General features: G+C 43.9%; 1 protein-coding gene across 4 annotated transcripts in view; it reads left to right on the top strand.

Moving 5' to 3' along the window:
- Positions 1 to 26,258, top strand: part of LRRC8D (leucine rich repeat containing 8 VRAC subunit D) — a 122,782-nt gene that overhangs the window by 4,345 nt on the left and 92,179 nt on the right. For 3 of the 4 annotated variants that reach the window (XM_039221838.1, XM_039221839.1, XM_039221840.1), the window contains exon 2: positions 17,745 to 17,902. The exons of the other annotated variant lie outside the window; for it this stretch is intronic. The gene's annotated coding sequence lies outside the window, so the exon portion shown is untranslated. The remainder of the gene's footprint in view (positions 1 to 17,744; positions 17,903 to 26,258) is intronic. 4 annotated transcript variants of the gene reach the window in all.

Here is a 26,258-nt window from a genome sequence, read left to right as displayed (position 1 = left end):
TGGAATGCTTAACCGACTTGAGATCCCCGAGGCACCCTACAAAACTGCCTTTTTTTTTTTTTTAAAGCAACACCTACCGCAGATTCACGTACAGGTTCTGTCCAGCCAAACTGTCAGAACACCCAGATATTTGTTGTATGAGCTGCTGCCACCCTGTTCATTGGGCAGATTTTTGTATGTGTATGTGAGATCGTGTGGAAGTTTTTTGGTTTGTTTTTGTCCCTGTTCAGTGGTATCCTATTTATTTTGGTCCAGTCTCAGGCCTTTTGAGATTTTAAAGTCTTGATTCTGCCTTCTGATCTGTGAGAAAGGAGTAGAGGATGACTTTGCCAAAAGCTTTACAGTCACTTATATTAATACTGCACGGAACCCAGTAGTTTGGCACTGCTGGTCCTATTAGAGAGCTGAGGTGTTGAGTGATGGAGGTAAATTCTAGAGGTTGATTGGCCCTCCGTTTAGAGGCTTCTGAGAAATCTGTGTTTGGGGTCAGATGTTGTTGCATTTAGCTTTTGCACATGTTTGCACCTGAGATGCCCTTTTGAAATTATTGGAGTCAGTCGCAAGCTTCTGAAGTCTGTACTCCATCCTCTAGGGCCTTTGTAATTCTGTTTCGACATCTGGAAGAGAATTCCTGATGTTCTGTGCAAATCTGAAGCTTGCCAGATCAGAGTTGTTTTTGAATTTTGTGGAGAGGTAAATAGTATCACTGGCACCGAAAAACCACGTATGAACGTGGTTCCCACTCAGGCTAAGCTTTTTTCCTTTTCTTTTTGCTAGTATGCTCAAAATACTTAATTAGTGACAGCTTTACATTTGGGGAAGGAGAGAGGATTAGGGCTTAGAAACCAGCCCTTTTCCCAGAATTAGGGTTTAGCTTGTCATTGGTGTAATTTCATACTTACCAGATTTCAGTGTCTTCAATAAAATGACATTAGGAAACGACCGTGCTCAGAAGTCTTATGAAGCAGGCAGTTCAGAAAGCATAAGTAACTTAGAGCCAAGTTCTTCAAATGTTCTAGATCTATCCGACAGACTAGATTTCAACAAATGACTTGGTTGGGGTGGGTAGCCATCCAGTATCGTTGAGAGTGCTAGAACGAAACTCCAGATCTTGTAGCTAACAAGTGCAGCCTCTTTGTTATGAATATCCATTGTGCCTTGAACCCCTGCTGGTGTGTTGTCTGTCCAGATGGTCCGTCCCTTTGCTCTTGCTTCTGTTCTGGTCCACGTGGGAAATCTCTTCATGTCCCCTGGAGATGAGGGATATTCCTGAGAGAAGACGGGGTGTTTTGTGAAGGTATGAGATTTCTTGAGAGGGAAAATATTTGAAAACCCTTGGATGTTGTCCTTTAATACTTTCACCGGCTATACCGAACTTGAAGCCACCTTGAAATTAAAGATGTGATGTATCATTTTGAATAGAAAGGCAGAATTTTATAGATGGAAGGTATCAACACTTGAATTTATGGGTGAGAAAATCGAGGCCCAAGGAGGCGATGTGATTAGCTGTAGCCTACCCAGGAGGTGATAGAGCCGGCATTAGAATTCATCTGCCTGAAAGACCACAAATAAAGGCTAAGGATAAAGATTTCTCCTCTGCTTGAAGGTGTGTAAACAGTGGGTCCCTCAGGCCTCATTTACATAATTGATCCAAAAGAAGGAGCACACAGTGGAATTTCTAAGTTTACAGATGACGGCAAGCACTTCTGAATTATGAAATAACTAACCAATGGGGATTTACTCCAGAGAAACCGTATTAGGATCTGTGAGTCATCAGATTTGCAGGTGAGTTTCTTTGTGGGCAGTATGAGGTCAGGTACTTAGAAATTATGGACCTGTCATAGGGTGGGTGTTTTGGTGGAAAAAACTGGGGAAGGACTTGGAAAACACTTTCACAGTGTTGTCCCAACTCGCTCTTGCAGGTTAAAAAAGGCAGGAAACGCTAAGCTTCATACAAAAGATTTTGGAAACAAAACAGAAAATCTTATTTGAGTTTCCACTGTGCTTTTTTCAAAGCATGGGCCCCTGTCTTTAGGAAAGACCCTGGGGCTGGAACGACCAGCATAATGGGACCTAAAAAATGTAGACATTCTTGCTAGAATGGAAGCTCCGGGAGGACGGGGCCTTGGCCCTCTGTTTTCCTGGTAAAAATATTGGGATTTAAACAAATAAATAAAATAAAAAATAATGGGATGTTTAGTATCTGGAAAGGAGACTGCGAGCAGATATTATAGAAACCCATGAAACCATTAGGATAAGAATAGAGGAACCTGGATCGTTCCCCTAATCCCAGCAAACCCGAATGTGCTATTTCAGTTGCCTGCTTCCTGGTCTCCGTGCTCCAGGCCTTGTCAGTGCGGTGAGGGCAGGGAGATATCTGTGTTGTTCTGGTTTCCTAGTGCCTCAGACATGGCATGTCCTCTGTATTTCTTTGTCGCCAGAAGGGATGCATGAAGAGGTATACCTTAAAGCTTTATAATACGTAAGTTCGGGATGAAGGCAAACAAACGTGGCACCAGTTTTTCTCAACCCTGGCTATCCTCAGAGTCAGTCTGGGGAATAAAATTACTCGACTCCCATCTATTCACTCAAAATCTCCGGGGATGGAGTTTCATTTCGAAAAGAGCTCTCTCCGCCCCCATGGAACTCCCTGCATACAGCCAAGACTGGGAACCACTGTCTCCCATCCTTGTACACAAAAGGCTGGGTACCCACTGAGGACATAATGGGGCCAACTTGAAGTCTGTTCGTGAGCAGTTGTTTCCAGAGAGGGTCCTTGTACCAGCCTGTGGGGAAAAAGAATAAAAGCAATGTGGCAAGCTTCTCAGTTTTTATCTTAATGGTAAGTTTATTCAATTTAAAAGGTCTTTTTGAAAAATCTTGGATGCTTCCTACTTTGAAGTGTTAATTTTTTTTTCCTCTTGGGAAGGATGGTGATGGTTACCTTTCTGAGGTCATCTCTTGGTCACCCAGACCCTGGCAGTTTTATGACAGTCTTTCTGTCAGATTCTACTGGTCTATGAAATCAAGCATGGAAACTACTGTTGCTCTGAGGTTTTCAAGATGTCCATATCCTGCTATTGACACCTGCTGTCCTGAAGGCTCACAAATATCTGTGTTCAGTTCCATTGTGCACACTTCTTAAAACTTTTTCACTTTCCTCTTCTGCTCGCTGGTAATCATTAGGAACACTGCCAAGGAAGCCTTCACTTCTGCAGCATCCCATAAATTCCATTGCTAAATCTCAGCGTTAACAGATCACCAATGCTGCAGTGGGTTCCACAGAGGAGGGAGAAGAAAGGGAAGTTCAAGACAGCCCTTCCTTCTGGAGGATGTTGATCCCCAGAAAGTACCCCGTCTCCAGGTGTCACGTGGTGGAGACAGGACAGATTTGTGCCGTCCCACTGTGTATGAAGTACCATCAGCCAAAACTCTCTTCACTGATGGTTTCGAGCTTAGTTCTAAGACATATTTGAAAATGAAAATTGTTTGGAAAATGGTCTCCCTCATGCACCTCACTAAATAAGCTTTTAAAATCATTTTATTATCAGGTGTAACTAGTTTTTGGTTTTTTTTTTTTAATGTTAACTGGTCAAGAAGTAATTGGACAATGTGCGGAATACCCCAAATTAATACTAACCACTGTTGATTAGGCATTTCCTTATTGTCCAAACGGATGCCATGAAATTTATATGCATTCTCTCTTTTTTTTTTTTTTTTTAATTTTTAATGTTTATCTTTGAGAGAGACAGAGTATGAGTGGGGGAGGGGCATAGAGAGGGAGACAGAATCCAAAGCAGGCTCCAGGCTCTGAGCTGTCAGCACAGAGGCACAGAACCCGATGGGGGGCTCGAACTCAGGAACTGTGAGATCATGACCTGGGTGGAAGTCAGAGGCTTAACTGACTGAGCCACCCAGTGCCCCTACATGCACTCTCATTCAGTCCTTGAAGCAATTCTGAGTGGAAGGTAGACTTAACTCCCACCTTACAGACGAGGTAACTGGGGCTTGAGAGGTTATGTGATCTGTAAAAAAAAAAATCACACAGAAAGTGTGGAGGTGGAATTTGAAATTAGCCTTGTTATTTCAAAGCCTGTTCTCTTATCTACTGTTTTCATTACTCTTGTGTTTCTTTGTATTCATTTTATATTACCTATTCATAATCTTGCCAAAAAAAAAAAAAGAAAGCCAAGAAGGAGAATGGGATTTTGAAGTGTAGACGGACCTCGCAGCTTGTCTAGATCGTGCTCCTCATTCGTGGGTCAGATCTGAATTGTGGGGACACAGGCCGTAGAGTGTTGAGCCCCCGTGTCACTTGCATCTTCTGGCTTCCAGGCCAGTGTTCTTGCCAGCACACAGGGCTTTAGAAAATAGCAACCAAAATAATACCACTTGAGGGAAACTTTACCCTAGAATTGAGAGAGTAATTTAAAAACACTTGTTTTGGTGATTTCTCTGGCCCTATTCTGTTTTGTCACCAGTGTTGGTGACGGAATGCCACTTGTAAAAGCACACACGACACCCTCCTCCTTAAGAGATCTGGCCTCATAGTAACTGCTGGACGTAAATATATGAAGATGTAGCTAATATTAATTAAGGTGTTAATATCCAGCTGCTCACTGAACAAATGCTATCACAAATACATACAATTAAAAAATAAATAATCATATCTATATTCCTCTAAGCAATCAATATCCATATATCTATATCCTGTATTTATACTCTGTCTTACAAATTTATTATGCTCAAGTATAATAATTTCACTGGGGTGAATCCATTCTGCTAGAGTTTCTACCTTCACGGTTTTATTTTTCATATTAGCATTTGTCCAGTAATAAAGTACAAATTAGGAAATGGTCTGCAGTATTAACACAGTGTTCATGAACGCACCCCCTTCCTATACACACAGGTACAGAGAGGGAGGGAAAGGCAAAGGGAGAGACACTCTTCTCTCTCTTCAGCCTAGTTCTTTTCAAATATTTTTCTATTACGGGACATTTTCCCTTTCTCTTTGCTCTAAGTTCTTTTCCTTACAAATTATTTGTACCTGGAAAATTCTGTACAAAGCCAAAACTTTGTAAGTGCATCTGCAGTTTCTGCACCAACTAGAGAGAGCTTTAGAGTTGGATGGCAACTCTGCCTCGGGGTCTCAGGCAAATCCTAAGCACTGCCTGAAGTAAGCCTCCGAGGATGAAGTGTAGCAGCTGGTCCTCAGCCTCAGGGCAGGGTGATCCGGAGGGAGTGGACCTAGGCTGAACTAGAAAATGCCGGTCTGCCTAAAGGGGCCCTGTGGAGCTGATCTGTTCCGCAGCCAGTTGTCAGCCATATGGGAATGTAGGCAAGTCGTGCCAGATCTTCTGATTTTTCACTAGAAGCCAGAAAATCTGGATTATTTCTTTAAAATGTCCTGATTTTAGAGGATTGGCTCACTCAGCATATAAATAAGAACTTCCTGCCTTGACCAAACAAAATGGCTTTATGGGCTGGGATACAGCCTACAACCTTAGGCCCTAGAGACAAATAGTTCTTAGGGGCCAGGTGAATGGAAGCATAGGATGTGAATAAAAGCGCAGCACACTTCGTAAATCAGTTTCAGTGGAAACAAACCAAAACTTGATTTCATTGTTTTGTGCTCCCCCCCACCCCCCAGCCCCTCCCCAGCAACGTACAAAAACAGCAGAAAAACTCCAAAGCCTCATATTTGCCATGATGGTAACAGTTTCTGCCCTTTACGTTTGGTATGTTTGAAGTGAATACTTTTGAAGGGTTGTCTTGCTTGAGGGGTAACAGATTGAGGGGGAAAGTTGGAGTTTGGGAGTGAAGGAGCGAGACAAAAGGGATTCGGATCTTGGGGCTAAGGGGGCAGGTGGGCCGAGGAGCAGAGAATGAGGGGTAAGTACCCCGTGGAAGTGAAGAAGATCATCTACCCCCAGAGATAAGGGAAGAGGAGCATTTATTTATACTTCAAAATTGATTTGGGGGTGATGTGGAAGAGAGGGAGAGAAAAGAAGAGCCCTTACCCAAGAAAGGGAAAGTCGTGACCTGATAAATACTGAGTAGTGTGGGATCTCTGTGGGTGGGCCGAGTGCCATTGTTTCGCCATTCCTTGTGTGTGCGCTTTAGCTTGTGTTGCGGCTTTTGCAGGAGGGCCGGAGCTAGAAGGAAGGTGAAGGGCTCCTGTGAGAAAGGAGAATGTAGAAGCAGGAAAAGAAGAGACTGCAGAGCAGCCAGTATCAAACAGGAAACGAGGAAAGCTGGAGAGCGTTTGAATTGCAGAAAGTTGGCCGTATCCGGGGCGCAGACCGCAGCGTGGTCGCAGCCCCCCTCTGGCCCGCGGCAGCCCCCACGGTCCCTGCGCGTGAAGGTAGCGACGGATGACCACAGCCGCCCAGTCGGGGCGCGCTGCTCGTGAACGAGGGAGGCTGACGTTGCACCCCCTCCCCCTGGCTGGGTGCCTCCGTGCGGGACACGACCTCAGACCTGCACTGTGACCCCACTGGTGCTGCCGCCGCGCTGGGTTTTTTCTGCTCCTCTGGGGACAAGCCTTCAGTCGTTCTCGTAGAATAGGTCAAACAAATGCCCCGTATGAAAGTGGAGAGGTGACACTTTAGCAGATTTCTATTAGTGGTGGAGGCTGGACTCCTAGCTGAGAGGGGATTTTTAAAAGCATTGTTCTCTTAATCATCCCGAGCATAGCACATTGTTCCTGGAATTTCAGCATTTTCTGGGAAAGAGCTCTTTTGATTCATCAGCAGGTTTTATTCCAGTCCTTAGGACTGTCATCCCTGTGTGACTGAACCATGTCCTTCTCAGCTGGTGAAACTTAAAATTTTTAACTTTGGTTGCTTTCAGAATAAAAAAAAAATACATTTAAAAAGTGGGCCCTCACATTAGTATAGTGCAGTGAAGGTCTTTGGTTTTTTTTCTCATTATGGAAGTGGTTTGTAGGATTGAGAGAATGGGTGCAGATTTCCTTGCAGTACTGCTGGGAAGAACAGTTCTTCAAATTCCACCATTTGTTCTTCCAGGGACTCAGGTCCACAGATGGAAACCTGGGAAGAGTCTATCAGGAAGTGAAACTTGAAAATGTTCTTTGTGCTGATTTGGGGCATCATGAATCAACAAACGGTTGTCTTCTTGAACCTTCTTATAAAAAATACTTTAAAAAGAACACAGTCTTAGAGAGCGATTCTCTTCTGGGAATCATGACAGGACACGTTTATGAAGTACTCACATACACCTGGCACTGTTTCGAACACTTTGCCTGTAGTAGCTCATTTGCTGCTGCTCACAACAGGCGGAGCGCCCCAGTCTGGGCGCCCTCCTCCATGACCATGACTGTGAGCGTGAGCAGCAGCCCAGGAACTCGGGCCATGTCCTCGAGGTAGTAACAGGCCAGTGATGGGAACCGAAGCCCTTGCTCCTTCAGGATCCGTCCTTTTGAGGACTGCATTGCTGCCTCTCGCCGTCTCTCCCAGCAAGGATCTCAGTGGCGGTAGAAACTCTTTGGCTTTCCACATTACCTTGGCTTTAAACTCAGGATCAAGGTGGGATTTTTAAACAGAATGAAAATCGCACTCTTTGGCTAATCGCTCCTCTGCAAACTGAATGAACAGTGTTGGTTTCCATCCAGGAACAGAAAGCGGAAGGTCATCCTGGACCGCCCATCCTCGGGCCGCTGTTGCAGCCCTCACTCTTGGTGTCAGAATCGTTTTTTAAGAGCACAAAAGCTACTTTACCCTTACTTTTACAATTAGTGGGTTTGGAGTGCTTCTAACAACATTAAAAAAAAATGGTTTTCACACTTAATGTAAGGCAGTGGTAGGTCCATGAGTCTGGAGCTTGGGGACTTGAGTTCTAGCCCTCACCCTTTCTTCTACTGACCGTGTGACCTTGGTTTGTGCAGGACTTGGGTTTCATCCCCTTGGGAATGATGGGGGTGCTAGTAGTGGCAATGTGACTGGTTTGGTGAAGGGAAGGTGCTATTATGCAGCGCAGTAGTTTATCATCAACAGTAGTTGTATGTGTTAGGCCGTGAGTGGACCAGCGTGTCCTTTGTGGGCCATGGAAGTCATTTTCCATGGGTGAGCGGCGAGGTGGATGCCTGGGAGTCCTCGGGAAGGTCTGTGTTGGTCTGAACTTCTTCCCTTTCCTGTTCTTTCCTTACCTGTTTTCTAGTGTGGACGATAGTGTGGGTGTGGACTCCGTTTCTGGCCCAAACTCCTTTTCCTTGGCTTTTCCCCCTCCTACTTTGGGCTCGTCTCCAGTTTGCCTACAAAGTCCTGTTTGTTGTAAGGGTGAAGCAGGCGATTCTCTGGGCAGCGACATTGTGGCTGCAGGCAGTTGCTGTAGTTCAAAGCAGAAAGCCAAGCTGGAGTAGGAGGGACACTGACGGGGCTTGTTCGTTAGAATTTTGTACATTGATATTTGAAGGAAAGAAAGGGGAATAAGAGATGACTTGTCAATAGAAATATTATGAAATGCCCTTCATAACAGAACAAAATTGGGTAAGGAAAAAGGCCTTTAAGAAATCACTGCTTATTACTTTGAAAGCAAATGCTTTTTTTTTTTTTTTAGTTTTTTTTTTTTTTGAGTGAGAACAAATGCTTTTTTACCAGTGCGTCTTGCAGTACATTTTAGTATGATAGAAACACAAACTAATAATAAGAAATAATAAAAACAGCTGTCATTTTGGTGAATATTTAGGTGGTCCATATTGAGCCAAACATTTTTCATGTTTTATCCTCAGTTCAGTCATGAAGATAGGTATAATTTGTTGTTGCTGTTCCGTTTCAAAGGTTACAAAATTGAGGCTCAGTGTGTTTAAATAACCTGCAAAGGAGTCGGGATGCCTGGGTGGCTCAGTTGGTTAAACGTCCCATTTCGGCTCAGGTCATGATTTCATGGTTGTGAGTTCAAGCCCTGCTTTGGGCTGATAGCTCGGAGCCTGGAGCCTCTTTGGATTCTGTGTCTTCCTTTCTCTCTGCCCCTCCCCTGCACTCTCACTCTCTCTTTCTCTCTCTCTTTCAAAAATAAATAAAGATTAAATAACCTACCAAGGGTTACAGTGCTAGTAAGTACCTGGAAGAACTAAACTTTGAACTTGGATCTGCCTCTCATCCACAGAATAAAATATGAGTTACATCTCCCTCCTGCTTTCAGGGAGGAGACCAGCATGTGAATAGTGTGGTATAATTGAGCACAGTGTGCAGTAGATGTGGTAACTCCTGCATGAGCTAAATTTTTTGGACATTTGCTCAGAGGAAAGAGAGACTGATTTTTTTTTTAAGTCTGTTTGTTTATTTAGAATCCCAGGCAGGCTCCGCACTGTCAGTGCAGAGCCTGATGTGGGGCTTGTGAGATCATGGGGGGCTGTGAGATCATGACCTGAGCCAAAACCAAAAGTTGGACAGATGCTTAACTGGCTGAGGCGCCCAGGTGCCCCGAGACTGATTTTTGACTGGAAAGACCAGAGAAGAGTTCACACACACAGAAAATCAGTTTCAGAAAGGGCCTAGAAGAATGCGATAGACAGTGATTGGCAGAGAGGGCCTAAGGGAACGTTGGGGCAGCAAAGCATGTATGGAAATGAAAAAAGAAGTATGCAGTGTGTTTGTGGGATTGATACTGTGACACAGTGAAGGATGTGGAGAAAAGGAGGGCAGAGAAGCAGTGTGGGACAGGTTACTGAAGGCCTAGAGTGTCCTGCTACAGAATTTGGACTTCGTTCCATTGCCTTTGAAGGTTCATGAGAAGGGACATTACTTGCTCTAGTCTCTGACTTCATTGAGGCTGGTAGTAGCCTGAAGAAAGGAATAGAATGTCTGCAGCAGGGGTTCCCGGACCAGGCTGCACCTTACTTAGGTCACTGGGAGTTCCTTAAATGAACAGAATGACACATTCACCCCCAGCAGTGATTCTGATGGTGTGGGTCCGGGGTGGGGCCTGGTCTGGGTGGTCATATTCAAAAGGTGTTTCTGAGTGTAGCCAGATCAAGGAGTAGGTCCTGTGGGCATTAGAACATTGGGGACTGGGGCTGGACCGAGCAAGACTGTGGGTTTGTCATTGTGTGGATAATCTGGAAACCAAGCAAGGGGGCCGGTAATCAAACACTGGGGAAGATCTGTCTATATGCTCTATAAATCTTAAATAATAATCTCAGAACTGGGTCGTTTTCATATAAATTTTCCCATTCATCTCTAGAATGTAGTATGGCTCTAATCTTTATGCCTGTGTGTTCTATTTGCCCTGTTTCTTTTATTTAGAGGGAAACGGCATATGTAGGGTTTTCTTGGTGACTGTTCAGCAGCAGTCTCTTAGAATGTGAGTTCTGGAGTCCACTTCCCGAGGCAGCGTGGCTCCAGACCTCACGGTTCACCTCGGTCTCTGAGGAGTTGGCCGAAATGCTGCTCACTTGTACATTTCCTGGGACCCGGCCTGAACTGAAGCCATTTTTCCAAATGTTGCAGATCTCTCTTACTCCCATTTCTTGAGTTCTAAATCAACTACTGACGTTTAAAAGTTTAATTTCTGCTGGGAAGGCAAACAGTTCTACCAAGGGAGAAGCGATTTCGCAACATTAAAGAAATTAGAAATGATAATTTATGCTTAAAAAAATAACGTTAGTCCAAGTTTTAGCTCTCTTCTCTCTTCCTTCTCTACTGTTCTTTATCCTGCCGGGTGTTTGCAAACTATTCTCATGACCTTCTGCCTGTGTGGCATATTTGTAGTGGGGCCAGATTATACATACACCACTGACTTTTTCATCTGACCTCCAGATTCAGCCTTCGAGCCCCTTCGTGTCTTTGAATTTTGCTAACAAAGTCTTCTTGTTGAAAAGGATATTATTTCTCATGGAACTGTACTGATGGTGTGTGGAATAATAGGATCATACTTTTTGAAGTTCAGACCTAAGGTTCCCCCAATTTTAAACCTCTGGTTTGCTGTTGCTTACTTTACTTAGCTCACTGTTGGCATTTCAGGTCTAGAGGTGGTTAGTACCCATTGGACATCCTAGCTCCTCCCTGAAAATTAAAAGGAGCCCAAAAATGAAACTGAATTCCTTATTATTCTTCACCTCTTGGTTAATTTAAGGGACTCGCCCTCATTTGTCCTTCTTACACCTTCCGGATTAATGTTATGTGCACCTTTGATTGTAACGGTGTGAGTGATTTCTGAGTTACTTTTGAATACTGTTCCTTACGGCTCTTTTCATTATCCAGCCAGTGTTTTTCTTTCTAGCTGCTTAACTCCTGGGTGGTTCTTGTTGCCACACAAGTTTCAGTTGATTTAGTGATCCTGATTTCATGGGACGCTGTATCAAATGCTTCAGGAAGATCAAAGTACATGGGGATCCTTGGATTCCCTTCCGTTGCTCACTCACTTGGGTTGTATAGCCGGGCAGTCCTGGAGCCTTGCAATCCAGGATTCTGCTCAACGGTGAGGAAGCAGCTCTTGTTCCTGGCTTCTCCATTCTGCAGATAGCCTTTCCTTCCTTTCCAGTACTCATTTATTTAGCAACATGTAGCAGGCTGTATTATCTCTGACCCCTTATAACTGTTTTTTTGCTGCAAAAAGGAAAAACTCTGAGCCTTTCATTTGCCATCCATAGGATTATTCCCCCCATGAGCTTTAATGCTGGAAAAAGCAAGCCCAATCTAATAATGCTTTATTGGTAGTAAAATGTGTTGGTTAAAAAGTAGACTCTGTGGCAAGCCAGGCTGCCCACGTTCTGGTATTTGCTAACAGTGTTACTTTGGACAAATTGGTATCTCTGTGTCTGTTTCCTGACCTGTAATAAGGAGGTAGTGGTAATTCCTACCTCATAGGGTTGCTATCAGGAATAATTGAGTCAGTGTATGTAAAGTGGTTAGAATTTGTTTAGCTAGGATTAGTTTAAACATTGATGAATAATCTTTCAGAAGTTTATAGTATCGTTTCTAGATTTTCTAGGCTTTTTGTTACTCTTTTATGCCGTTTGCCTCAGCCATTCCATTACAAGCAAAGGAAAGAAAGTCAAATCAAACTCTCCGATTTTGCCACCTTAAGTTATTCATAAATTGTTTTTTTTTTTTCTTTAAGGTTCCATTATAATAGGGATACCTGGGTGGCCCAGTTGGTTAAGTGTCCGACTTCAGCTCAGGTCATGATCTTGACTCAAGTCATGAGCCACGTCGGGATCAGTGCTAACAGCTCAACCTCAGAGCATGGAGCTGACTTTGGATTCTCTGTTTTCCTCTTACTCTGCTCCTCGCCCATTCATGCTCTGACTCTCTCTCTCTCAAAAATAAATAAACATTAACAATTTTTTAAAAGGATTCCATTATAATAGATAATTGAGAATTGAGATAAATATATATATATTTATTTATTTAAATGTTTTATTCATTTCTGAGAGAGACAGCGTGAGCAGGGAAGGATCAGAGAGAGAGGGAGACACAGAATCTAAAACAGGCTCCAGGCACTGAGCTGGCCGTTAGCAAAGAGCCTGACACGGGGCTCGAACCCATGAACTGCAAGATCATGACGTGAGCCGAAGTCGGACACCCAACCGACTGACCCACCTAGGCGCCGTGAGAATGGATATATTCAATAGAACAGTGATGTGTGTGAATTATTCCCTCTCATCGCCTATAATTTGGTATCTACAGATGTGTACAGTTGTTTATATATTTAACTCTTTTTTTAAGAACATGATTTCCTTGGTAGTGTAAGTTTTATTTGTTTGACTTGTTAGGAGCAATGCTTTTAAGTTGTTGGATTTTTCCTGTATTATTTTTTAAATGGATGCCCAAAGAGAAGTAATTTTTTTAAGACTTTGTTTTTAAGTAAGCTCTGCACTCAACATGGGGCTCGAACTTATAACCTCAAGATCAAGAGTCATGTTCTGGCCCAGCTGAACTGGCCAGGCATCCCTAAATATTTTTTTTTAATAAGGAAGCAGAAATACTCACTACAGAAGATGAATAGACAAAACATGCCTTCCAAAGAAAAATGTCTTATAGGGCAGTGTTTAGTCTACACAATACACATCACGATCAACAGTCAGTAAATAACCGAAGGCTGGCCATTGCTAACAGTTTGTGCCAGAAGCATTTTGAATATTCTTAACTTGTGTACAGGTATTTGCGTTTAGTCAAGCTTTTGTGGTTTCTTGCTATTCTTTCGTACTTAGGCTCTCTAAATCACTGCCCATCAGTCATTATGTCCTCCTTTACATATATATTTGTATACTAGCTGAAGAGGGAGAGGGAGACTAGGAAAAAATATATTGAAATTGTGATCATCACAGTTTGACCCATGGATCTGTCTTATTTATTAATTTATAAAATAATACTCAGCCGCAGCCCAAGAGCGTATGTAACCTAATTTGTATGGATTTGCACTGCTAGGGTTTAAAGTGAGTTGGCCTGTTGCAAAATACACATTTACAATGTACACTTTCCAAAAAATTGGCAAGGTGACGAAGCCACACGATACAGCTAAGAGAACATTATAAGTTGGGTTTGAAACGTAAGCGTCTTTTGAGTAAAAGTTGTGTAGAACGGAACAATAACTCCACAGCCAAAATGCACCCACTCGAAGTACCGACCCAGGGTGAGCTTTAGCTCCATTACCTGCTGCTTTGAGACAATGACTTAACAGGCCGGAGCCGGGAGGGAGCCAGGAGCCGGGAGCCCTCCTTCTCACATAGTGTTAGCAACCCTTCCCTGGAAAGGCAGTTCTGCACATTCAGTGAGGCAGAGCACGTGAGGGCTTCCAGGTCAAGTCCCTAATTCTGTGCAGCGTGGGTGAGTTCATATGTGTGATCAGAAGCCAGTGACACTGGGGCACTGAGCTGAGAGATATACTAGCCCAGGCCTATAGTCACCGTGGCCCTGTGTTTCTCCTCTGTGGTTGGCTCTTCGACGTCCTGCCTTGGGGTGCTCTAAGCAGTGCTTTCCTTCTCAGCTCGTTCAAAGCCAGGAAACCCTTGTGCCCAGAAGGGACTCTAAACCATCTTGCAGGCAAAATTTTAAAAAATGATGTGTGTACCCCCTTACTACATTTTTGCCATGGGAAACGACACTCTGGCTCCTTGAAAATGGCTAATAACCCTCTGTGGGTAGATGCCAGTCAAGCCAGCCAGTTGGCTCCGAGGACGTCTTCCTCGAAAGCCATGGCCCGGGTTCTGCAAAGGCTAGGAGGTGAGTGTCCGTGCCAGAGACCTCCTTTACCGAAAAGCCTGTTGCATGTGCCACCCTGGAACTGCAGACAGACGGGGGTCACTAACTGAAGGCTGTTGAGTATGGAGAGACAATCTCTTAGGTAACCAGACAGCTTGTCAATTTTCTTTTTCTTGTTTGCAAAATCCAGCCGTAATAATGACCAAGAATCCTCATACAAAGAAGTCTGTGGCAAACATTTTTGACCACCAGAGTAAGGTCTTTGTCTTTCTTTTTTTACAATGAAGACAGATAAGCAGCATCATTTAAGATGTGAGTTTATCATCTCTTCCTCCACACCTCTTAGTCCTCAGAGAAGCTGTCTCTCGTCACTTAATTTGGAGCTTCCAGAATGGCTTTCACAATGTTGCTATCTTCATCCATGGCCTGTCATATTTAGGGAGTGGAGACTCTCAGAGTGAACTTTTCCAGTATTCTTCCAAAATCAATTTTCTCTCTTGTGGCATGATTTGTGCCAACCAAGGAGCATATTTTTTCTCTTCCTAAGAGGTTGTGGTTTTAATTAATTAATTAATTAATCAATCTCAACAGGTGTAAGGTAGAAACCCTTCTCCATGAAACACAGAAACACAGAAGGTGCAGGAGAATTGCTCAACAGTGGGAAAGTATGATCTGACACTTAGACCGTGTGGCTCTTAGGAAGCATGTGTGGGACTGGTGCAGTCATAGGAGTGTTGTATGTATTAATTATCCCAGCTGCAAACTTTGGGGTCCATGCAGGTTAATTTAAGCATGTTTCCTTGGGATTGTCTTAAGAATTGGCTTTTTCTTTAGAGGTTTTCCTTCTAGGCTCTTGGAGTCCTAAGGAGTAACAGAAATGAAAGCAGGGATACCAAAATGTATTTTATTTTATTTTATTTTTATTCTATTTTATTTTTATCCTTTTATTTTTAGAAGTGCTTATTTTTGAGAGAGAGAGAGAGAATACACACACGTGAGCAGGAGAGGGACAGAGAGAGGAGACAAGATCTGAAGCAGACTCTGCACGGATAGCAGAGACACCGACCTGGAGGGGGGGGCTTGAACTCATGAACCCTGAGAGCATGACCTCGGTCAAAGTCATGCTTAACCGATTGAGCCACCCAGGCACCCCCAAAAATGTATTTTAAAATAGAATTATGTCCTCAAAGACATAGTAATATTGACAGGGTTTTTTAAGTGAGAGAGAAGTGAGAACAGTGTTGAGCTACATGCCTTCCTTTCTGTTGCCTTCCCGCCTTGTACTCTATGGGGGGAGAATGGCAGTGTTTTGGGAAAAAGCATGAAGTCTGAAAAGAGATGAAGAATTGACAAGTCTAGGGAGGTAAAGGACTGGGAGAAGGTAAAAGGGGGCAGCTAGGGCCCAACGGGACCCCCAGAGGATGCTGAGACCCCCTCAGAAGTTTCAGTGACAAGCCCTCATTAGACTGGGCATGGCTGAAGGATGAGGATGTACCTCTGCCTCCACCCAGCCCCTGCTGTCCCTTTCCAGCTGTTCACCTGCACACACTACTACTCCAGAGTGTGCTGCTTAGTGAGGGGGCGGGCAAGGGCAAGTGAGATGCACTTCATCTGGAGACAGGATAAACTTTGTCCCTCACTCCTGCAAGCGTCTGCAGTCTTGCCATTGCCAAGATTCTTAATCGCCTTTCTATATGTGCTCTATTTCTTGGCATCAGGAAGGGAATAGCGTATTGCATACAAGAGAGTGTAAGCTAAGCGCTGAAGCAGAGAGAAATAGAAAAGGAGAGAATTTCGACAGTTTCACTTAAAGTTGAGGTCATGTGTATGTTGTTTTCTTTTATTTTCCCTCTTAATAAAATCCCAGTGAGAGAAGAATTCAGGGAACAAATATTAGTCAGCTGATTAGGTTCTGAACTTGCACAGACTTTGTACCTTGGCATAAGAGTGGCTATCCTAGAGCCTTTTGAACTTTTGCCATTGAGTAATTCTGAAAAGACTGAAAGCCAGTTGAAGGCACTTGGGAAGGGGCACCGTGACCTCTGCTTGGGCAATAAAAGTACATATTATTGAGGTGGGTAAGGACCCTAGGTAGTCGGACAGGGTTATAACATGCAAGTTGCAGAATCATTTAGAGATGAAGAAATGGATCACAGATGGTCACTGGGCTTGATTTTTCTCCCAGGATTCACTATTGTTTTGAGAATTAGCAGAGTGTAGAGGAAATGGCCCAGATTTTATACTTAGGAAGACCTGTTATTCATCTCTCCATTTGACCACTTTCTAGCTGAGGCATCAGGACAGTTACTTAACTTCTCCGACCCTGTTTCCTCAGTTGGGAATAGGAGAATAGAACATTCATAGATCTGTTGGGAAGTATTGAAACTACCAGTGTATTAGAATGAGATACTGCCTAGCAGAGAGTGGGAACTTAACGTCCGTCAATTTCAATGTCAGTCAAAATTTGGCTTTTTATATAGAATAGTTGTCCTACTCTCCGTGTTGAGTTTTGAAACATGAATAACCTTTATTTAAGCCATCAGCTTGTGGTAAAAGGGGCTGTTTATCCAAGACAGTCCTGTAAGTACCTTGTAACCTGAGAGATTTGTGTGCAGGGTCAGAAGGGGTACCAGTGAAGCCATCCACCTCTGGAAGTCCAGAAACCCGGCACTAAATACACATACAAATTCCTAAGGCTGGCACACTGCATATGGCAGATTCTTAAACCATCTGTGTATTAATTTTTAAACATTACCCTGAAGTTCACCAAAGTCAGCAGGTAGCACCATGAACCAAAACTCAAGAATTTTGGAACTGCTTTGTGATTTCATAAGCACAAAGAAATCCTTAATTGTTCTGTGAAAGGGTACACAATACCAGTATCTTCTGTGTGGAATTGGTGTATGTCATGTTAGGGGAGTGTGAGCTTGAGGTCGGTGCTCCTGGAGACCCAAGGACCCTGGAACACTCTCCCCGCCCCCCTCCACCCCAAGTTTGCGGCAGCTGTGTGCAAGCTCTCTTTTGACTCAGCCAGGCGCAGGACAAGTAATTTCCCATCCTCGGGCTCTTTCAGTTGCCGAGCTGGAGTGGATATACTGGGATGTGGCTATTCACTTTAAAATTTTGCATAAATCCAGCCTCCACTCCCTCGGAAAGGCTGGGTCCCGTCTTTACACCTTCCCCAAGGCGATTTTGTTGCCCGGGCGGGGGCGGGGAGGAGAGGAAAGGAAGAAAACGGCGGCCGACTACACGCGGCCAGTGCTCTGCGCTCGGGAGGAAGCGTGCAGCCCATTGACTCGGTACTTGTGGGGAGGGGAGAACCGAGGCAGGGGCTGGAAACGGAAGGGCTGCGAGCGCTCCGGCAGCGAGGCCTCCGGCAGGGGGAGGCCCGGGCCTCGGGGAGCCACCTCGCGAGGAGCCGGTGTGGCGGGTCGGAGGACAGCGCCCGGAGCGACCATGGCGAGGCGGGCGGGGGCGGCGGCAGTTATGCAACCCGCAGCCCCCCTGCGTCCTCCCTCGCTCGGGTCTGCGCCCCCCTCGCCACTCCGCCAACACTGTCTCCCCTGTGTTTTCAAACAGGAAGTGCACGGCTGTCTGTAACGTGCCGCCGGGTCCCAGGATGGAGGAGTGAAGTCTCTGTCGCCGCCGGTGCCAGCCTGCGGAGCGCCCCCCCACCCCCCCCGGAAGCCGAGTCCCCGGAGTGCGCCCTGAGGGAGCAGGGTGGCCGCCTGGTCCAGGTGCGTGGGGCCGGGGCCGGGAGCCCGCGGGGCCCGACGCCGGGCTGTCACTGGCCGCCGCCCCCGGGTGCCGCCGAGCCAGTTACCCGGCTCCCGCCGCAGCCTCACTCGCGTGCCGCGGTGCCTGGTCGCGCCGCCCTCCCCGCCTTCGCCCCCAGGGGTCCCTGCAGCGGAGGGAGGTTGGTCCCCCGGGAGGGCGGGCGGGCTTGGAGCCGCCTGCCGCCTGCGGGACCTGCCCGGGCTTCCTTAGCCCCGGCGGGCGCTTTCCAGGCTGGGCTGCCTGTGCCCGGGAGGCTTCCCCGAGTCCCCGGCTGCCCGCGCCGCTGCCCGAAGCAGGCGCTGTGTGCTCCCTCGCTGACCTCGGTTTTCTAGGAGCAGGTCCTCGGAGGCTTGGATGTTACCAAGAGCCGCGTGTGGGAAGTGGGGACCTAGGGGGAGAGGGCGAGCGGTGGAAGGGTCAGGTTGTAAGGGGAGCGAGCGCAGTGTGCCCACCTCCTCAGCGGAGCCTTGCTCTGTGTTGGTGGGGCTGTTTCGGGTTTGTTTGTTTGTTTGTTTGTTTTGGGGGGGGGAGGAGCCAGGCTTTCAGAACGGAGGGAATGAGTGATGCAGCCATGCACTGGAAAGGCAGCGACCAGGAATGAGGGACAGCTAACTTCTGAGGTGTTTAGTCTGGTGTCTGGCTTGTTAACTCCCGTTGTGGTTTCTTAGCCAGGCTCCCCTGCTCAGACAGAAAGTACTATTAAAGGTACGAGCCAGACATCTTTATTCATTATATTCCATTTTCCATCGGAGGAAAATGGAGAATGACTTTTCTCACATTCACCAAGTAGTTGTACAATTTCAGATCCATGTCTTGCTCCATCTCAGCTCTTCCCAGACGGAGAGCAAACTGCTAGAGGAGAGGCTCGTTTTATGCACAGGTTTCGTGCTTCTTCATTTCCCCTGGCAGCTCCGGTCTCTGCAGACTAAGTCAAATTGACTTCCCCCCTAATGAAAGCCTGGCCTTGTTTCTCCGCCTATATTTATCCACCTGGTGAAACTCCAATCTGGTGGGGAGCCACTAAGGGAGGTTGGATAGTGGAGAAGAATCCACGTGATGGGAAGATTGGCCTCAGATGCAATGTTTGATCAGTGTTAAAGCCAGTAGCATCTTCTTACCCTTTTATTTTGGAGGAAGGGATGTGAACACAGGACTAGAGACAGGGAAGGTCAAGGTCTCTTTCTGCAGCGCATCGGAAGTGGGCAGAATCCCACTACCATGTGCATTTATTAGCTCCTTCACCTTTTGGGCAGCTAAATTTCTTCAGGAAGCAGTGTTTGTTGTAGATTTTAACTCGTGATGTCATAAACTGACTATGCTATTCTAATTTATACTTTCTGTAATAAAGTATATTCCCCTACACAACTAATTTTGCTTTGAAAGGAAAATCTTTTGTAGTCAGAGAGCCTGGTAAATTTGTACTATGCTCTCTCTCCCTTTTTCCCCCCTATCATCAATGATTTGAATTCTGTGATCCCATTATTCCAACAGTCCTTCAGAACTTTAATCTCTTTTAGAAAACAGCTGCTTTGAGTGTTGCGATAATATCAGTAATTGGCATAATTGTGTTAGCAGTAAATAGCCAAGGTACACTGTAAGAACTGAGCAATTAATTTCGTCTTTTTCTAGATAGATGGACGTGGATGTCTTAAATTTGAATTTCATGGTGATAGGTCTGTGGTTAGGCCTCTTCTCTTTGCCAGATAGATGACATGATTAAAACAAGGCAGTGAGAGGGACTCTTGAAAAACCTGTACAACCATAGTGTTTTGTCTTTTTATTTTTATTTATTTATTTTTCTTCATGTCTCTCTTTTTATACCCAAGTATACTCTTTGCTCTCCAGTTTGTTAATTTATTTGAGGAGTGTCTTCAGCTTCAGGTGCTCTGCCTTGAGATACAATAGAATAGCCTTTGTGACTCTCCAAACCTGTACCCTAGTTTAGAAACAGGATTTGCTTCCATCCTAGGAAAATTTAATAATTCAGTAATAACCCAGGAATAACGATAATTGATCTTAAGAGCTCTTCATTTTCCGTTTACAGAGCACGTTTTCCAGATCACATTTATAATTTGTTACTCCCTTTCAGAGTCTGGTGAAACAACTCGTTTGCTTCCTTTAATGGAGAGAGGAAACTGAGGCTGCTGAAATGGGACTTGTCAGGGGTCATACTAGTAAATGGAGATGCTGGGACTTCAACACGTCTTTTGGTTAATAGTCCTTCGCTCTCCTGTAATCTGGAAAGTTGCTGCCTGAGGAAGGGGTGGCAATGCGGATTCAGGAGGTCTTTCGCTATTCCCAGCGAGCTGGTAAAGCCTGACTCCAGACTAGCCTTACCTATGATCTTCAGATCTTTTCCCATACCCTCTACTCAGAGCTGAGGGGTTTTTTTTGTTTGTTTGTTTTGTTTTTTTCCCCATGTCTGAAATTTACACTTCCTCTGTATTAGTGACTAGATTTAGCTGTGTTTGTATCAATCTGATCCCTTTTCTGCTGCCAATATTCTAATGGAATATTTTAATTAACAGTTATTTTATGTCAAGTCTTAGTGAACAGTATCTTTTTGAAGGGTCAGATTGGAATATTGTAGCTTTTTAGAACAAAAGAGCAGTATTTCTGGTTTAACCCTAGAATACTTTATGTCTCAGAAAAGAAATAGTAAATTATAAAATAATGTGACTCTGTCTACAGCCCACTACCATACATAACATATCTGCCACCACACACACCATACACCATACACACACCATATACCTGCGACTCCCCCACCCTACTTCAGGGTACCCACAGTAGAAGTCATATCAGGGGTGACTGGCTGGCTCGGTCAGTAGAGTGTGATCTTGCAGTTTTGAGTTCAAGCCCTGTATTGAGCATAGAGATTAGAGAAAAGAAAGGAGAGGTCATATTACAGAACAACATCAGTAAATCCATGTATATTTTAACTTCTGTATTAAGTATTTTTGTAGTATTCTCCAGATGGAAATAAGTTTACTTCTTCTTATCTTCGTGATGCTTAAAGTTAAGGTTCTCTTCAGCTAACATTTTATGCGGCGGTAGGAAGAACATAAATTAAAATTGAGAGTACATTTTCACTAGGAAATGCTGCATGCAATATTTATTTTGTCTTCAATGGAGTATCTGTAGTGATCTGTAACTTCTGCTCCTTAGAATTATATCAAAGTATCAGAAGAAGGGGAAAAGGTGGGAGAGGAAAGAGATAAAATGAGTGGGCCTTTTATAAGTGAGGAATGAAATGTGTATATTTTCTTAATACACAAGGCACCGCCATTTCTGTCTGTCTGGGACAGTTCCAGTGGCTTGTGAATAGGAATGAAAGCATACTAGCTTTGATGTTAAATGCCAAGGAAAAGTTTATGACTGAAAGAGGGCTAGAGTAGAGATGATTGTGTTCCGATTTGCATTTTTTTCAAAACCCTCTGGTTTTTTCATGTCCATTATAAAGTAAAAATTGTCTCCTGTTGGAAATCGTAAGCTTTAAAACAGTGGTTCTCAACCCTTACACAAATCAGGAAGGTTTTATTAATACTTAAAGATTTCAAAGATTTTTATTTGCTTAGAGTTTTACTTCTTATTTCTGATAATTGCTAATATTGAGTGACACAGATACTATATAATATCACTCAGTGGATATATTGTAAATAATGCCCATAGCATCTTCTTGTACTTATAAAGTAGGATATATATCTATGTGAGACATGGGTTCAGTGCACCGAAATCTGCCAGCACCTTGAAGTCCACAGGCTGGGAAATCAGGACCAAAGTGAAACAACTGCTCCAGGCCGGAGATGGTGAAATGGTGATTTAAATGTACAGTCTGTTACCCATCAGATTATCGAGATTCCCAGCTAGAGATTTCCTCTTTGTTGTACGTTAAGTAGATGATGTGTAAAGCCCTGACTTTGAGTCTGATTTTGCTTCCAGGTTAACTGTTTTTCATGGTCAGCTTTGAGGTCTTAGCATTACTCAGTCATGGGTAACTGGAATTCTTGCAAGAGCATTTTCCCTACGTTACTTCTGTGAATATCCCTTCCTTACGTTTATAGAGTCAGGACTCTGACACCAGTTGCATAATTGCCACTGGGTTAAGTACCACCAGTCACAGCCTTATTTTCATTTCCCAGAAGCTTCTTCCCAACCTTAACCTTTATAGTTTTTGATAACTATGTGGAAAGAGATATTATTTATCCCTCTTTTGTGGTGGAAAAGACAGACACGTAAGTTCCTATTGGATCGGTGTCTTTGGTTTCCATGCCTGTTTCTGTGGCTTTGGTGTTCTGTTAAAGACAGGATAGGCCGAGCACCAAAACTTATTAAGGTTAGTGTATAATGTTCTTTTTTCTGATTTAGAAAAAAAAATCACTTCCTACTTAATGAACACGTCATGTGTGCTGGACCCTTTACGTGGATTGTCTCTAAGCCTCCTGGTGTTGTGCATGGTGGATAATCTCCCTGTTTTATAGTTGAGGAAACTGAGGCAGGTAGAAGTTTTAAGTTACCCAATTCACAGAAACAGAGCGAAGGCCCGGACTGGGATCCCGATTCTGATCCCAGTGTCTGGGATCCCGACACTGAAACGGTCTCTTCTTTATGTCTGCTTCTTTCTTGTCCTTGACCTCGCTTGTGAAGAGAAATGATCACACTTCGTTTAGTCTTACCTTTAACTTTGCCCTTTCAGCAGGGGTTAAGTTAATAGCCACAGAGCATATATAGGGACATGAAAGAGTTAAGGTTTTTATAAATCTTTTTGGCTTTCGTGCAATATGTATTCATTTTTTTCCCTAAAAAGCAAGCCTGGGTGTATTGACTCTGTTAGTGAGAGTGTCTTGAGGCAATCTTGCCCACAGGCAGCCAGCTGGATGTTCGGCTGTAAGCCTACTGGTTTTACTGGTAGCTCTGCAGTTTTTTGGCACGTTTATATCCCCACCAATACTGCATGATGATTTCTTTTTTATTCACACATTTCCTGATGCTGGCCAATCTGATGTTATTTGTACCTCATGGTTTAATTTTGCCTTTCTTATGGTTATAAGTGAGGTTCAGCGTCCTTTCGTTTTACTTAATTTGATTTCCCTTTTCTGTGAATTGGGTCTCTTGCCCTTTTCTGGTTAGAAGTCCTTTGAAAGAGTTCTTGTGGAGTTCCTGTATATTCTAGAAATGGATCCCTTCTTAGCCGTGGGTGTTGTGAACACTTTCTTCCAGTACATCACTTGCCCGGTAACTGTGAAGGGTGACTTTCTTTAATGACAACAAAAATCTTTAATTTTAATGTAGGTGAACCCGTCTGTTTATAATGTTACTGTGGCCTATGATCAAGTCATTTCGGGACCCCTTCCCTGCTCTAGGCTTATATCATGGTTCAGTCTCTCTCACTTTATTAGTTTTATAGGTTTACTCTTGAGTTTTTAAACTATTTGGAATTTAAAATACGAAGTTGAAACCCTTTATTTTTTTAATTAGAGAAAGAGAGAGAGCACAAGCCAGGAAGGGGCAGAGGGAGAAGAAGAGATTCTTAAGCCTAACGTAGATCCCAACGCAGGGCTTGATCTCACGACCGTGGGATCATGAGCTGAGCTGAAATCAAGAGTCAGGCGCTGAACCTACTGAGTCATCCCAGCATGCCCAGTTTTATTTTTTAAAAATCAGTCATGTTGTGAGTCAGTTTGGCCAACGCTAGTTCTGTGTAATCTACTCTTTCTGTACAGTTGGTGCCGCCTCTGCGTTTATAGAGATCTGTTTGTGAGATCTCTCGTTTGTTTAGGTTGCTTATTTGTGTGTTCCTGGGTCACTGATACACTTTTAAAATTATTACGGCTTTGAAATATGTCTTATCTTGTTACATGTACATTTATACAACTTGATCTTGTTACCAAGATTGATATAAATTTAAAACTTCAAAAATAGCAGCCCCTGGGTGGCTCAGTTGGTTAAGCATCTGAGAGTGCATTTCAGCTGAGGTCATGATCTCAAGGTTTGTGGGATCGAGCCCTGCAGTAAGCTCTGCACTGACAGCAGAGCCTGCTTGGGATTCTCTCTCTCCCTCCCTCTCTGCCCCTCCCCTGCTAACATGTGTGCATGCTCACTCTCGCCTGCACTCTCAAAATAAATAAATGAACATTTAAAAAAATAAAGTTCAAAAATACATTATCTTAGATAGATTTCTTGCTGTTCCATGTGTGTTAACTCTTTACACCTGCAGACGTCTTCTAGAAATGTGTTTACTTCACTGGGAACATTCTTTTTTTTTTTTTTTAATATTTTATTTATTTTTGAGAGAGAGATAGAGACAGCATGAGCAGGGGAGGGTCAGAGAGAGAGAGGGAGACACAGAATCCGAAGCAGACTCTAGGCCCTGAGCTAGGTGTCACGGGAACATTCTTTAGTAATGCAATTTAACCTTTCTTACGTTATATTTCTTTCTCGTTTTATTTTTTTAGCAATATAGCTCCCTTCCACACTTGCCCATCTGTGTAGGGCAGGGGGTGTCTCACCTCAAAGGCTTCTCCTTCCTCTTTAGTGCTCTGCATGTACTTACAGAGCTGGGATGTGAATTCCTGGTATGGCTTTCGAATGAATGTTTTATGAGATGGGATGCTGTATTATATGACTGAATCCTCTTGAAAACCTGTTAATTATAGATGTCTATTTATTATTGGGAAAACAATGCCAGTTTTGGTTTGGTTTCCCCCAAGTTTACTTTGCTCCACTCTCTTCTCAGCTCTCTTGGTCTCATTTCTCTTCCAGGCTCTAATACATGTCACCCTGAATGCTGGATCACTTGATTTGATAAGCGAGCATTGGTGTGCCTATGCAGACTACAGTGTCCTTTTTCCTTAGCTGACGAAATGGCATGAAACCATGTACATAACATGGCTTGTATTATTAGAACCAAATGTGAAATTACTGTGAGGTACAAAGTTTGGTATCAAAATATAAAACTGCTTAACATGGTTGTCTGGACCAAAGATACTCTTCTTGGCCGTCAAGTCTAGCATTATATGGGTGATAGGCGTATTTTACTTTTCTTTTGTTTCGAGTTCTTTAGGGGCTTTGTGGATATAGGGGAGGATTGCAGTCCGACTCCTGAAATTTACTAACCTTGCACAAAGTCCAATAAAATTATAATGTAGAATGTTCTAGAGTCTGAAACCTGCTTAGACAGATAAGACCATGCCCTTGGGCTGTTGGAATTGTTCTCCCAATATGCTTTAAACAGGATTCATTAGGTATTCACCTAAGTTTGATTATAACAGCCCAGCTACTGACCTGATTGAACTTCCATATTCAGGAGAGGTCTTCATCGGTGCTGACATTTTCTGTTTCTCGTTCAGGTTCCTTGATGCTCACCTCACCAGCTGTCAGAGCCACCTGTCTCACCAGCCTCCTCTCTTATTCAGTTATTCTAATATAACTGACAGCAAAGCTACTTCATCCATTCAAAAGACATTTGCTGAGCTCCAAACTACTGGGTCTTAGTTCCCTTATCTCTCTTCCTCCTGCTTGCTGTGTACCAGTCATTGTGCTAAGTTCTGAAGATACAGTGTGAAAATGACACAGTGCCTGACCTCAGAAGATAGACACATAAATCATTAACTGGAACTTAGAAAGTGAGGCTCTTTACTGCAGTACGTTGAGACAAATAATAGAGGATGGGACACAATGGAGGCAGATTTGTTCTTTCTTGTTTGTGAGGAAAGAAGTCATGAAGGAGAGGATTTTGGTGCTGATTATTAGAGCGACAGGATTATTTACCAGGCTGCAGAGGTAAATTATTTACCCCTGCAGAGGAGGGGAAAATGGAAGAAATAGTCTGTTCAGAGCCTGGAAGAGCTCAATGTGCGAAGAACATAGAATATGAGTGACCAGGGCAGAGAGGTCATGGTGCAGGGGGAGAAGGGGTTGGAGGTGCATCTTGGTCTACATTCATGATCCAGCCATGTCTGGGGCCACACTGCTATTTCTGGTAGTAGGGGTTTTATCCTGATCAGAGATGGGAAAATGCTTAAGTCACGGTCTTAAGGTACATGAAAAGGAAGCAGGGAGAAGTCCCGCGACTATTAAAACAAACCAGGTTTTTTTTTTTTTGTTTTTTTTTTTTTTTTAACAATCCAGAAGTAGTGAGGACCAGAATTACGGTGACCATGGTGGGAAAGGAAAGGAGAGGATGGGTTTGAAACTCATTTAGGAGAGAGAATTGGTTACTGATTGAATGGAGAGTGGGAGGGGAGGGAAAAGAAAGATGGCTCCTGACGTTTCTGGTTGGGGAGATTCACTGACGGCGTCATTAGTCGGAATGGA

Source organism: Hyaena hyaena, unplaced genomic scaffold, assembly GCF_003009895.1.
Source record: "Hyaena hyaena isolate Hyena2069 unplaced genomic scaffold, ASM300989v1 scaffold_1025, whole genome shotgun sequence".
In the NCBI taxonomy this organism is placed as follows: Eukaryota; Metazoa; Chordata; class Mammalia; order Carnivora; family Hyaenidae; genus Hyaena; species Hyaena hyaena.
Note: the sequence above shows the minus strand (reverse complement) of the source record. Positions and strands in the feature narration are given on the sequence as shown.